This window comes from Populus euphratica, unplaced genomic scaffold (assembly GCF_000495115.2).
Source record: "Populus euphratica unplaced genomic scaffold, PopEup_1.0 scaffold6.1, whole genome shotgun sequence".
In the NCBI taxonomy this organism is placed as follows: domain Eukaryota; kingdom Viridiplantae; phylum Streptophyta; class Magnoliopsida; order Malpighiales; family Salicaceae; genus Populus; species Populus euphratica.
This window is the reverse complement of record NW_011499849.1, coordinates 1,070,269-1,084,255: the sequence shown is the minus strand read 5'-3', so window position 1 is coordinate 1,084,255 and position 13,987 is coordinate 1,070,269.

Sequence of the window (13,987 nt, the reverse complement as noted above, 5' to 3'; positions counted from 1 at the left end):
CAATTACGTTTCCAAACATTTCCCTAATAAAACTTCATAAAAAAATTTCTGACAAAACAAACTTGAAAATTGCCACAAATGATGGCACTTTGAAGGTATGGCATGGGAGGATACCAAACAAACAGGTTATTTATGGTGTTTTTGATATTGTGGTAATTATTATAGTTGTGATTTGAAAAAAAATATTTTATAACAAGTATTTTTAGTTGAGGTTAGTATGAAAAAATAGGTACTTAGTTAAAACTATAATTGAAATTGAAGTTGAAAAAAAATAGTTTAATATGTTTAGTTAAGAGTGTGTTTGGTATTGTTATAACTGTTGTGGTTGTTGTTTGAAAAAAAATATTTATAAAATGTACTTTTAGTTGAGGTTGGTTTGAAAAAATACGTATTTGGTTAAAACTGTTGTTGAAATTGATGTTGAAGAAAAAGTAGTTTAATGTATTTGGTTAAGAATGCTTTTGAAATTGACATTGTAAAATAATTTTAAAAAATATATATTAATATTGATGGTTTTAAATCTAAATATTGTAAAATTAATTACTCCTACTATATCATAAAATAAATAATACTTTATATAAAATATTATTTATTATTCCATTAAACTATTTATAATTCTATTACTTACAAAATTCATCTTATAAGGACTATAGGTTCCATAGTTTTTTAAACGTACAACAAAATCAGGTAAAACATCGTCATAAACAAAATTAAAATTGCAATCAAATTTCACAGATGCTACATTATCATGCGATACTTTTTTAATTTGTGTAGTGTTATTAAATAACATTAAACATTAATTTTTTAAGTAAAATATAATTTTAAAATAATTAATTTTTTTTTATTGAATCGGATGCGGTTCAATAAATTCTGCTCACGTGAATAGTACAAAAAAATTTACTTGGCAATATTCACGTGAATAGTGCCAAGTGAATACTTCTTGCATTACAGGTGAATTATAATTCACCTGGCATGGACACTGTTATGAACAGTGCCCAGGTAAATAAAGAGAAGTAAATGGAGAGAAACAGCTCTCAGTTGCTTTTGCAAAACCCCGGTTTGATGGAAAAAATTACGAGACTTTCCAAATAAAAAACTGCTTTTTTATATTACCAAATGCTTATTTTTACGCGGTTTGCTTTAAAAGTTAAAGCCACGCGTAAATAAACACCCTCTAAAAATGAATTTGAAATTAAAATTATAAAATAATTTAAATATATATATATATTAATATTGATTATTTTAAATTTAAATATTGCAGAATTAACTACTCCCATTACATCATGAAATAAATAACATTTTATATAAAATATTTTTTATTATTTCATTAAACTATTTATAATTCCATTATATATAAAATTCAGCCGATAAGAATTATAGTTTTCATAATTTTATGAGTGTGTAATAAAATCAGATAAAATATTATTAGGTATAAAATTGATATTACAGTACAAATAAATTTAATTCATTTTATAATAGTTTTTTTATTAAATATTAAAAAATTAACACATTTTAAAAAAATCTAAATTGTTTACGTGAATAATATAAGTGAATTGCACTCGTAAACCACAAGTTAAAACTTATAAAAAACAGTATTTTACTGCTTCCAGAAAATCATGATCCTCCCACGTATAAATGATGGGATCTATATATTTTGATTATTTAATAATATATAACCAAATAGTTATTTAATGTATTTATAAAGAAATACAAATGCTACGGCATACCTAAACAAATTCAAACAAATTCTTAGAGTTTGATTTGGGATAGAGAGAGAGCAACTAGAAAATTGACTATAAAATTGATCGGAGCGAAGAAGTTGGTCAGCACATAAATAACCATATAGATCTTCTTCTTTTTTGTATTAAGTGAATATAATCATATTAATCACTAAAATTCATATAAATTGAGTATGCTTTTTGATATTATTCCATGAGATCCCTTGCAATATCAAGCAGAGATAAATAATATCATATATTCACATTAAAAAAAAAACCACCTGAAGGCAAATAGAAAATGCAAAAGATTAAATTTTATAAGATTTTTACGTTCAATTTTAGGAGGCGAATTATAAAAGGGGGTATCATTACCCCGAAAAATTGGTGTTTTTGGATTTCAAATTTTGACCTCTTTACCCTCCAAGCAATATTTCTTTTTTTGGTGTCTCTCTCTCTCTCTCTCTTTTCTTTGAATACACACTGAATTGATTTTTAATTATTTGTCACCAGTCATTATTAATAATTAAATGATTTTCTCTCTCTTTCCACTAACACTTAACATTTTAATTTACGAATACACCCACGATCTTAAAGTAACTTCAATACTTTAGAAAATGTTATTATAATAAATATCTGTAAGATGATTTGTCAATTTTTTTAACCTAGTTCATAGCTATTAATCATAAAATAAATTATGTTTGTTTTTATGGTTCAATTATATTTTTTATTTTTTTAAAAAAATAAAATTTTAATTTATTTTAATATACTAATATCAAAAATATTTTTAAAAAATAATAATGATATTTTAATATATTTTCAAATAAAAAATATTTTAAAAATCAATTTTTATTACATCATTGTTAAATGGACTTTAAATCTTTGTTGGATACCATAACAGTAATAATAATATAAGAAGGGCCTCTTCGAAAGAAGTGGCGGCCAGATTTTTCGAAATAAGATCTCAACTACTTCAACGGCTAACCATTTTTTTATTGTTCACTCGACCAATTTACTTTCTTGTTTGTGCTCGCTTTTGGAATCATCATTGCAAAATTTGTATCGAAAGGTAAAAGGAGAAAGTAGATTGGCAGTGTAACAGTCAAACAAAAAAAAATATCGAGAAATAAATTGATTTCTCGTAACTAATATGGTTCAAGTCTCTGAAAATCTCAACCTTTTGAAATCCCTGTTTTGTTATTGGGCTCCATATTTTTTTGATATTAACTATGATATGTTCGCTTGAAGGGCAGCCTTGGCGATGTTTATAAATATTAATGAGATATTAATTCCGTACAAATATACAATGAAGCAGAATTTTCTTAATCAATGATTATTTCCGTCATATGATCAAGGAGGACGAATTTACTTATTTCCTGACTTAAATGCATCTTGAAATCACTTTTACGATGAAATAATGTATGGTGAAACCATTGCATTGTTTTTTGTTTAGACTCTAGACACGAATTAAAAACTAAAAAGGAAGGAAAAATTATTGTAGGCTTGGACACCCTTCACTGTTCATTGAAATCTATATAATTATCATTTTGAAAATCAATGGCATTATTATTAGCCATAAGTTATTATTAAATTCACTATAAATAAATAAATCTTTTTATTTTTTTCCAACACAATGCAATTATTAAATCACTCTTAACAAACAAAACATAATAAATTGTGGCTCGGGTCATTTTCATCTTTTCCTCGTGGTGGTTAGCACATTTCAATGATAAAAATACTATTATGGCTAGCACATAACAGGGGTTATTTTATCTTTTCATCCTTGATTATTTGTTATAATTATGTTGAGTTTGTAAAAATTTAGTTTTTTAACATATATAAAATATTAAAAAAATAACTAACACATGTAATACATAAGCTAATGCTTCAAACACTCCATTGCTTTTAGGTAATGTCTGTGGTGACGTTATGTGATTTTCTTCATCTCAATTTTCATGTATGTCATTTTAGATTTTTAAAATAGTCATTCAATTTATTTTTTTAAATTTAATTTATTTTTTATTAATAATTTTTATTTGAAATGGTTTTTAAAATTAATTTTTTTTAATTCCATTGTCCTTTAATTTTTTATTTATTAGACTTGATCCTTATTTGTTTTGGTTTGAATAATTTTTAGGGTTGATGTTTTTTACAATTGCCATCATTTATTTATTTTTCCCCTCGTTTATTTTATTATAATTTTTTTATAAACTTTTTTAATTTAATTAATTTTTTTATGAATTCATCATCTAAAATTAAATTGGTTTACAATCGAACTTCTTGACTAAACTTGAATTTAAGATTATATGGGTTGCAAGTTTGAAAAATTAACCCTAGTTTAAAAGATTCATCTAGATTTGCTTCTTTTTTTTTTATTTTTAAACTGTTTTTTTAGTTTCATCTTTCAATATTTTTTTATTTTTCAATTTCATCATCCTTTAATTTTTTATCTGCTAGATCTGATTCATATTTTTTTTATTGTTATTTATTTTGGTTTAAATAAATTTTAGGATTGATGATTTTTACAATTTTAATCCTTCTTTATTTTTTTTTCTATGCCATTTGATCCTTGTTTCTTTTATTATAATTCCTTTTTTCTTATAATTTTTATTTAATTTAGTTTATTTATTACGATTTCATCCTTCAAAGTTAAATTAATTGACAATTAAACTTCTTAATTGAATTTGGGTATAGGATTCCACGGATTACAAGTTTGAAAAATAACTCAAATTCAGGGAATCTAGGTTGCTTGGTTTTTTTCTCCTTTTGAGCTAATTGTTTTTTTCATTTAACACGGATTACAAGTTTGAAAAATAACTCAAGTTCAGGGAATTTAGGTTGCTTGGTTTTTTTTTTCTTTTTGAGCTAGTTGTTTTTTTCATTCAATATTTATTTATTTTTCAATTTCATCTTATTTAAATTTTTTATCTATCATATTTAGTTTATATTATTTTAATTGTTATTTATTTTATTTTGAATAGTTTTTAGGACTGGATTTTGTTTTTATAATTCCATCCTCTTTCATATTTTTTTTTTATGTGACTTGATCCTTATTTTTTTATTGTAATTCTTATTTCTTTAGCAAATTTAATATTTATTTATTTTTTATATTTCATCTCCATTCTTTAATCGAATCCAATTTCAATTGATACCCAATTAAAGCCGACCATAAGGAGGTTAAATGAAGGAAAAAGAAAAAGGCAAGTTGTCCAACTAAATTAAGTCATTGCGATCATATCAATAAACTATGTTTGTTAATTTTAAAAATTAATATAATATATTATTATCTTTTCATTTAACTCTTTAATTTTTTTTACTATTTAATTATTTAATATTTTATTATTTTACATTCAAGCTAGGGTCAGGCATAAGTGAAAACAACAACAACATGAAATTTCTTTTTATAACCACTATTTGGAGAGTGATCAGTTTACTCTTAACCAGTTAGGTAAAAAAGGCAACACCCACTTTTTTATTTATTTATTAATGTATATAGTGGTTAATTAATTTGATTTAATACACCAGTTATGTTTTTTATTTTCATTTCAAATATTTTATCACATGTATAAAAAATAGCGACACTTGCATTTCTAACAATGCAGTGACTGGATTTTGATCCATCCCATAGCAAAGTGTGGGCCCGAGTAGTATGTATCAAGTCTAAAGAGAAAATATGAGTTAATAATGAAAGTCAAGATAGATAAAATGCTCCAATTGACTCTTTCACTCAAATAGAACCCTTATTAGTTACAATAAAAATTATTCTAAGGATGGTAATTAATACGTTAATATTATTATACATTTCTTTCACTTTAAATTCACTATGATGTATAAGCTGATGGATATTAAATATCACATCGTACAAAACTCTACAAAACTAGAGTTTGTGCTGTTTGAAAATACAATGCATATGTTGTCTATGAAGATATGTTCCTTCTATATTTAATGCACATGTATTATAATTTATCAAAAAAATCTTAATTAAGAATTTAAATTAATAAATATTATTTTAAGATATAATTTATATTATTTTGTGATTAAATAAAACAGGGTGAGAAGATTTGAATTTATAATTATTTGATTAATAAAATTTTAATATTATATTATAATATAATTTTAATTAAAAAAAATTAAAATTAGATGAAATTTTAAAATATTATTTACAGAGTTTGTCAGACATATGATTCAACTACGAAACACGAGCAAAACTGTTTGTGAACGCATCTACAACAAAGGAAAAGACGAGTTAGTTGACAGAACCTTTGAGGGTGTTTGTTACGCATATTATTATTGATGCCAGGGGAAATTGATTATCAAGGATATGATTATTTGTTTTTGGTTAAAAATATAAAATTCTCAGTGATGTGCCTTTACTGTACATGTCTGTTTCATCCTTGTGGACCAGTGAAGATTTTTTTTAAAAAAATATTGGTGTTCAAGTCAACTTACTTTGATTATATAAATTTCTAATATTTTTAAAATTTATAAAACTCAAATTAATAATTTTTAAAAAATAAATTTAAAATTTAATTAATTAAATTACATCCCTCGTAATTAACTTCTAAAGAGTTTTATATCATAGGATGAATAATTTATTCTCCTAAACATACCAAACGAACATTGAAGGGACACTTGCCATGTCATTTGAAAAGATAATTCAGTCTCAAGTTAATGATGTGTCAATCATAATTAATAAAATAAAAAACCACTACGGTCTTTCTTGTTTTTTAAAAAAGAATCACATTCTTGATTTTTTAAAATATAATATTTTAAGAATTTGATATCTTACTTAAAAACAAAAATATTTTTTCTTTAAAATATAGGGTACATTCAATAATTAAGAAAGACGAAGAAGATTTTACAGTATAAAAATAAATAAAAGTAGTCCTAAATTATTACTGTTTTCATAAAACTAAAATTATAATTCATAATTCTCATCTCAACATCTTGTATATGTGATAATCTAATTAAATTTATTACTTTTGTTCTATTCATATAAAAATTTATCCTGAAAAAGTTACATGTTACTTGTAAACTTGAAATGGTGGCCAAGTGGTAAGGACTTGAGATCAAGGAGTTTGCTCTCTCTGTGATTTCAGATTCGAGTCTTTAGTTACTCATATGATGGTCATTGGAGGCTTACATGGTCGTTAACTTCAGGGCCCGTGGAATTAGTCATAGTACGCGCAAGCTGACCCGGACACCCACGTTAATCTAAAAAAAAACAATTCTTGCTATATTTATAGTAAAATAAAAATTTATAACATCCAAATATATTTAAATTTATAAATAAATATTTACAATGTTTTCTGTCGATAAAAGTGATTATATTCAAAAAGAGAAATATCGTATTGCTTATCATTTTAGTTGAAAGCACTTGTTTTCTTATTTATAAAGTTTGTAAAAAAACAGAAAGAATATTTTTAAAACTTAATACAAATTCTGAAAATAATAAAATAAAAATATTGGTTTTGAAAATTAGATTTTTTTTCCTGAACAGTCCCTCAATATTTTTTGGTACGGGGACTCAACTAGCTCTCAATCTCATTACCCCTCTAATTAACAAAACTCAAATTTCTTCAATAGTGATTGAAAATGAATATTTAGTAGACATTTTGCCTGAATTATCTGATGACTATATGATATTCCAGATCCTCAAATTTTCCTTTTAAATAGTGTTCAACTCGTAAAAATAAGTAATTTAATGTCAAGTGACAAATAAAAAAAATTATTCATGTTAGAAATAAACCGTTTTGTAATGTCTTATTTAGTTTCATAAAAAAAGTCAAGTCATAAATTAAAAAATATCTACATCTAGTAGTATATTTTATTAGTAACTAATAAATATCAATAAATATCATTTTATAGTTATATTTTATATATTTGGAAGTGATAAATTTATTAAATAGATTGTTATTTTGAAAAACAATTGATGTAAAATAGTTTTACCATAAAAAATAATTAAAATTTTATTCTTTAGGGTATTTTTTATTTTCATTAATAAGTATTTAATTTATAAGAATAACTAATTTTTCATTCATCATATTTATTATTTACATGTAAAAATACCCAAAATAAAAAAGTAAAGCATGTTTTCAGACTTGGTAAAAAAAGTTCCTTGATATATCACTTAATGGGCATGGTAATCAAGATGAAGTAAGGAAAACTTCATAAAAGAATGAGAAAATTGAGGATCAAGGGCTTGACAATACCACCAGCATTGAAGAGCCTGAGAGAATGTGGCTGAAAGAACCACCGGTGTTCCAGAGGTTCAGAGAACGAAAACCACCAGAATGGAAGAGGTTGATTACAAGTAGTTTATTTAATGGGACTGTAGTGAAAAGAGGATAGAAAACGCTTTTGACGAGTTATTGTGAAAATTGGTTGGTTGAATGGATTGTGGAGTTTTGACAAATTTATTTAATAAAATTATGGTAAAAGTGATAAAAGATGTGATGTGACTTGTCGTGAAAATTGGTTGCGGGGCTTGTGAAATCTTGACAGGTTTATTTGATAGAATTATGGGAAGGATATGCTGGGGTTCATGAAGGGGAGGTTGCTGGATTCTTTTCTTGGTAGATAATGGCTGATTATGGACGGAAGTGGCGGGGGAATGTGGAGATCTTGATGAAAACTAAAATATAAGGTATTTTTGTTATTATTGAATCATTGAAAAATGTTTTTTTTACAAAAACAAATAAAAAAAATAACGGTCACTTAGAAGGGTTTTTTTTTGTTGTTTTTAGGCTTGATTGGTTTTCATTCATTATTTAAAATATAATAGCAATTGTATAAATAAAAAGATTTTTTGTTGACTTTTTTTTTACGCCACCTCTTGATGATGTGAAGTGCTACTTGTCTTTAAAATTCAGGGTATAAAATGTAAATTTTATAAAACTAGTTGCGAAGTCAAGTAAAGACCTAACTATACAAAATGGTCAATATAATTTTCTAGAAAACAAATGGTTTTGGGGTGGCTGCGTCTCCACCTGCGACCACGCTAGTTGCTAGCGCGCTTGGCCTGACCACGCTAGTAATGGATGACGATGCGCGAGGCCACAGCCTTGTGCTGCTGCTTATATTTTACTTAAAAACAAAAACATTTTTTTCTTTGGAATATAGGGGTACATTCGACAATTAAGAAAGACTAAGAAGATTTTACAGTATAAAAATAAATAAAAGTAGTCCTAAATTATTACTGTTTTCATAAAACTAAAATTATAATTCATAATTCTCATCTCAACATCTTGTATATGTGATAATCTAATTAAATTTATTACTTTTGTTCTATTCATATAAAAATTTATCCTGAAAAAGTTACATGTTACTTGTAAACTTGAGTAGTCCTAAATTATTACTGTTTTTATAAAACTAAAATTATAATTCATAATTCTCATCTCAACATCTTGTATATGTGATAATCTAATTAAATTTATTACTTTTGTTCTATTCATATTAAAATTTATCCTGAAAAAGTTACATGCTACTTGTAAACTCAAAAAACAATTCTTGCTATATTTATAGTAAAATAAAAATTTATAACATCCAAATATATTTAAATTTGTAAATAAATATTTACAATGTTTTCTGTCGATAAAAGTGATTATATTCAAAAAGAGAATTATCGTATTGCTTATCATTTTAGTTGAAAGCACTTGTTTTCTTATTTATAAAGTTTGTAAAAAAACAGAAAGAATATTTTTAAAACTTAATACAAATTCTGAAAATAATAAAATAAAAATATTGGTTTTGAAAATTAGATTTTTTTTCCTGAACAGTCCCTCAATATTTTTTGGTACGGGGACTCAACTAGCTCTCAATCTCATTACCCCTCTAATTAACAAAACTCAAATTTCTTCAATAGTGATTGAAAATGAATATTTAGTAGACATTTTGCCTGAATTATCTGATGACTATATGATATTCCAGATCCTCAAATTTTCCTTTTAAATAGTGTTCAACTCGTAAAAATAAGTAATTTAATGTCAAGTGACAAATAAAAAAAGTTATTCATGTTAGAAATAAACCGTTTTGTAATGTCTTATTTAGTTTCATAAAAAAAGTCAAGTCATAAATTAAAAAATATCTACATCTAGTAGTATATTTTATTAGTAACTAATAAATATCAATAAATATCATTTTATAGTTATATTTTATATATTTGGAAGTGATAAATTTATTAAATAGATTGTTATTTTGAAAAACAATTGATGTAAAATAGTTTTACCATAAAAAATAATTAAAATTTTATTCTTTAGGGTATTTTTTATTTTCATTAATAAGTATTTAATTTATAAGAATAACTAATTTTTCATTCATCATATTTATTATTTACATGTAAAAATACCCAAAATAAAAAAGTAAAGCATGTTTTCAGACTTGGTAAAAAAAGTTCCTTGATATATCACTTAATGGGCATGGTAATCAAGATGAAGTAAGGAAAACTTCATAAAAGAATGAGAAAATTGAGGATCAAGGGCTTGACAATACCACCAGCATTGAAGAGCCTGAGAGAATGTGGCTGAAAGAACCACCGGTGTTCCAGAGGTTCAGAGAACGAAAACCACCAGAATGGAAGAGGTTGATTACAAGTAGTTTATTTAATGGAACTGTAGTGAAAAGAGGATAGAAAATGCTTTTGACGAGTTATTGTGAAAATTGGTTGGTTGAATGGATTGTGGAGTTTTGACAAATTTATTTAATAAAATTATGGTAAAAGTGATAAAAGATGTGATGTGACTTGTCGTGAAAATTGGTTGCGGGGCTTGTGAAATCTTGACAGGTTTATTTGATAGAATTATGGGAAGGATATGCTGGGGTTCATGAAGGGGAGGTTGCTGGATTCTTTTCTTGGTAGATAATGGCTGATTATGGACGGAAGTGGTGGGGGAATGTGGAGATCTTGATGAAAACTAAAATATAAGGTATTTTTGTTATTATTGAATCATTGAAAAATGCCTTTTTTACAAAAACAAATAAAAAAAATAACGGTCACTTAGAAGGGTTTTTTTTGTTGTTTTTAGGCTTGATTGGTTTTCATTCATTATTTAAAATATAATAGCAATTGTATAAATAAAAAGATTTTTTGTTGATTTTTTTTTTCGCCACCTCTTGATGATGTGAAGTGCTACTTGTCTTTAAAATTCAGGGTATAAAATGTAAATTTTATAAAACTAGTTGCGAAGTCAAGTAAAGACCTAACTATACAAGATGGTCAATATAATTTTCGAGAAAACAAATGGTTTTGGGGTGGCTGCGTCTCCACCTGCGACCACGCTAGTTGCTAGCGCGCTTGGCCTGACACGCAGATTAAAAATTAAATTTTTTAATTTTTTAAAATTTAATAATTTTAATCACGGAAAAATTAATTTTTTTAATTTTTTTAAATTTAATAATTTTAATCACGAGTTTTAAAAATTAACATTTAATATATTTTTTCACTGTCAAAATATGTGATATGTGATTTTAATTTTAAACAGGGTAAAGTGAATATGGTCGTTCATTGAAAGTTAAAATAAAACCTTATCGACTTAATTTGTGTTGTAGCATATAAGGTGAACATGCTTCAACTTTCAAGTTTCCAATGGGATACTGCCATCTCAACCTGTTGGATGATTAATTTTTACATAATGACAAGAAAAAATATTAAAATGTCTGAAAAATCTATCTACTAATTACCAAAATTAGGCCATTTCTTCAATGATCTTACTTCTCTTTTGTTATACATTATAAGATCCTTTTTTTATAATAATTTAAAAGATAAAACCTAAAATTCAACCTTAAATCCAATAATTCAAACCCTAAAACTCAAAAACTTCCACTATGATTGATGGGCTGCCATGCTTTTAGCTTCGCCTACTGAAAAATTATAGGGATCTTGTTACTTCAAAACGAGAAAAGGAAAGGAATTTAATTAAAAATAACAGATTAGCAACTTAATTTAGACCCAGGTCACCACGAGGAGAGACAAATTAGAAAGATTATGATTTACTGTTTATGGAAATTTATGATAAATTATACGAGAATAGCTTGGTTTTTTATTTGAATTGAGAAATTCATTTGATCTAGAATATAAAGTAATTTCTGAAAAAAAAACATGTAAAAAAAGCTCAAATAAAAAAACCGAGTAAATTATAAGAGGCTCAATTCAGCCTTATATATTTTTTTAATTTATTCTGTAACATAAATTTGATAAATTTTCAATGGAAGACAATTTTCTTTTAAAATTTAGTATTTTTAGATTCCGATTGCTTTGAAATCTAATCATTGCTTCCCAAAATGTCAAACCTTACATGTTAACTGGCAACCGTGACATAGTTTCCAAGTGACGATGACGTGGAGGTATTGGATCGTCCATTGGCGAAGGCCCACAAGAAGCGTAAACTCGTCTTCTTACGTGACAAGAGTAATTGTCCACCCAAGTAACGCCGTCGAAGAATATCCATGCACCACACACGTGTTTTTTTTGCCGAAGTTTATATTTCTCTTGAAACCAAGGTCAATGTCCATTGATAAGTGCTGACAAGGATTGCCGTGTGCTGTTCAAATTTGTTCCATAAAACTCCACGGCGTCCACCACTGCCCATTACCCAACATGTTCACAAAACAACAAAATTTGATTTGGAACTTTTGGGCACGTGAAATTGTTTTTTCAAAGCATTCAATCTAATTCCTCGGCATGTTTGTTTTTACGCTGGATTTTTTTTAAGTTTGATTTTTTTAACATATTAGGATTAAAAATAAAAAAATTATTATTTTAACATATTAAAAAATTATTTTAAAAAATAATTATTATTATAATACAAATAAGCTCTTCAACATCAAATCATTCTTTTACTATATTGTTAGCTCTTCAACATCAAATCATTCTTTTACTGTATAATCATAATTAATATATTTAATTATTCTGATTTTTACTTTTCGAGAAATAAATTAGAAAATCCAATGTAAAGTTTTTTAGTTATTATTTTTTATTTTTTATATAAAAATAAATCCATATTCATTTTTATTTTAACTCTTAGTTGTTTGTGCATGTCAAGTATAATAAAAAATACCAAGCATCCTAAAAACTAGGAGAAATTAATGGCATTTTAAAGTGTACTCCTCTCTTTTTCTCTACACCAACCAAAGTTAATTATGTGTGGGAAAACATTATTTATATAAACTCGTAAGCATTATTTACTAGAAGAGTATAACAATAATTTTACCATTCTTACATAAAATCATTGCACTGGTTATTAAAAACGTTAAAGTCGTGATGGTTATTAAAAAATTGATGGGGGGTAGATGTTTTTTTTAGGCTTTTATATTGCCTTTTGAAAATTAATTTTTTAAAATTGGCATATAAAGATATTTTTGTTACTTTACCTTTTAAAATCCAATAAAATAATAATTTTATCATTAAAAGCAAAAAAAAAAACTTAAATTTTATGTTCAAGGTTTTTTTAGTCTTTTTACTATTTTTTTGTTTTTATCATGAAAAGAACGGGTGATTTAACCTAAACAAATATTAAGTATTGTTTAAATAGAAAAGGATTTTGTTATTTGCAACCTCTATCCTGTCATTAAAAGCATCACAAAATCCTTTTAATTTGCTATATAATTTATTGTTGCTAATGCTTTCTCCCTCTCCTTTATCTCTTTTCTTCTCTTGAATTTATAATGCTCATGTAAAATTTTAAAATTATCCTCTGAGCGATGAGAGTTTTCACTTGAATTATTATTATTTTGATTTTTAATTTAGTATTGATCATTTTATAAAATTTTGATTTATTTTTAATTTTTTAATTTAATCTCAACTCGTGACATGTTATTTTTTAAACTTGAACCTCATTTTTTGAATTATTTGGATTTCTTTTCTTAAATTAATTGTTTTTTTATTTTTATTGTTCAATAAAAAAAATTATTTTTATTTTATTTTATTTTATTTTTTATTTTTTTATTTTTTTATTTTTTAATTTTTTGGACCATTTTGTTAAATTAAATTTTATTTTTAATTTTAACTTTAAATATGAAATAAATTTTATTTTATATTTAAATTTTAATTCTGTTCACTTGATTATTTTATTTTTTTGGGGTTTTAGTTGAGTTGTCGCCTAGCAAACAACAACACGCGTATCGCGCATGTTAGCAAAGGACCAGAGCCGGCAAGGCGCCACATAAATATCCACATAAATAGTATGCTATAAAAGATTAAAAAATTCGAAGGATCCCTAAAAGAATTACACAAAATCCGAAATTGTGTAATACTATTGGACCACGTGGGCACTAGC